The sequence below is a fragment of the Octopus bimaculoides genome, chromosome 24 (genome assembly GCF_001194135.2).
Source record: "Octopus bimaculoides isolate UCB-OBI-ISO-001 chromosome 24, ASM119413v2, whole genome shotgun sequence".
NCBI classification, from domain to species: Eukaryota; Metazoa; Mollusca; class Cephalopoda; order Octopoda; family Octopodidae; genus Octopus; species Octopus bimaculoides.
This window is the reverse complement of record NC_069004.1, coordinates 11,312,541-11,314,374: the sequence shown is the minus strand read 5'-3', so window position 1 is coordinate 11,314,374 and position 1,834 is coordinate 11,312,541. Positions and strand designations below refer to the sequence as shown.

Here is a 1,834-nt window from a genome sequence, read left to right as displayed (position 1 = left end):
GAGAGAGAGAGAGAGAGAGAGAGAGAGAGAGAGAGAGAGAGAGACCGAAATAGAAAGACAGTGAAAGTGTGTATATGTGTGTGTGCGTGTGAATGTGTGTGTGCGTGTGAAAGTGTGTGCGTGTGAATGTGTGTGCGTGTGAATGTGTGTGCGTGTGAATGTGTGTGTACGTGAGAGAGAGAGAGAGAAAAAGAGAGAAAGTGTGTATGCGTGTGAGAGAGGGAACGGGAGAGTGAAAGAGCGAGAGTGAGAGAAAAACAGAAAGAGAGAAAGAAAGTGTGTGTATGTGTGTGCGGGTGTTTGTGTGTCTGTGTGTTAGAAAGAGAGAAAGACAGAGAGACAGAGACCGTGTCAGAGATATGTGAGTGCCATTTTAGTTATTAATTTTTATCAAACTTGCATAAATAAAACAAAAACAATAATGTGATAATAATTAAACTGAAAGCAATCAGTTATTCCCAAATAATCGATTACATAATATTTCAGCGTTTGATCTGTGTCGGATTCTGAGTTTTTGTTGTTGTAGGTGCCCTAGGTATGATAAAAAGGGATGTCAGAAACATCTAGATAATATCCCAGGAGAACCATGTCTCAGAGAAGTCGAAGCAATTGTACTGACAAGTACTGCCCACATCCTTAGAAAACCCGAATCATTTAAATGTATGTGTTGTATTACATGAAGATATTTCGCTACTTCCCCTCCCCAAGCTTTCAGTCACAATGTAACATCTCTTATCCTTCACTCGCCCCAGGGTGCTGGGTGTGTCTCGGCAAGTTACTGTAACAAACATGCAGATCAAAATAATAATAATAATAATAATAGAACAACACTATGTACAAAACCAAATATATGACACCCTAGGCAGAACACCAACATAAACTTCTAACTTGTTGTCTCTTGAAGTCACAGGGTGCATTTGGAATCAACTTGTACAAATGCAAAGCAAAAGTCAAACATAAAATAATAATAATAATAATAATGGTTTCAAACTTTAGCAATTTTGGGGGGAGTGGGCTAGTCGATTATAACGACCCCATTGTTCAACTGGTACTCATTTTATCGACCCTAAAGGATGAAAGGCAAAGTCGACCTCGGCGGAGTTTGAACTCAGAACGGAGCGACGGGCGAAATACAGCTAAGCGTTTCGTCCGGCGCTCCAACAATTCTGCCAGCTCGTCGCTTTTATAATAATAATAATGATGATGATGATGATGATGACGACGACGACGATAAAGACGATGATATCAATGCTGATGATGATTTGTAACATCGGCAAAAGGCAACATATTATGGAAGTATTTAGTCGATGCGATGTAGACCAGAGCGTAACTTGTATAGATATATTTACATTTGAAGTGTCGATGGTGAAAGACAAGATCCACTTTGATATGCTTGCAGCCGAGAATTTAGCAATGAAATAAACAAATATGTCAAAAGATATAAATATAGGCGCAGGCGTAGTTGTGTGGTAAGAAGCTTGTGTGGTTGTGTGGTAAGGCGGCGAGCTGGCAGAAGGGTTAACACGCCGGGCGAAATGCTTCGCGGTATTTCGTCTGCCGTTACGTTCTGAGTTCAAATTCCGCCGAGGTCGACTTTGCCTTTCATTCTTTCGGGGTCGAATCCCTCTATGTTTAGCTCCTTGTGGGCAATAGAGAAATAAGAAGCTTGCTTTCCAACCACATGGTTCCCGGTTTAGTCCCACTGCGTGGCATCTTGGGCAAGTGTCTTCTTTTATAGTCTCAAGCCAACCAAAGCCTTGTGGGTGGATTTGGTTGACGGAAACTGAAAGAAGCCCGTCGTATATATATATGTGTGTCCGTGTGCGTGCGTGTG

General features: G+C 41.5%; 1 protein-coding gene across 3 annotated transcripts in view; it reads right to left on the bottom strand.

Annotated features, from left to right (window-relative positions):
- LOC106881169 (uncharacterized) overlaps positions 1-1,834 on the bottom strand; it is a 198,143-nt gene that overhangs the window by 67,392 nt on the left and 128,917 nt on the right. The gene's annotated exons all lie outside the window — the stretch shown is intronic.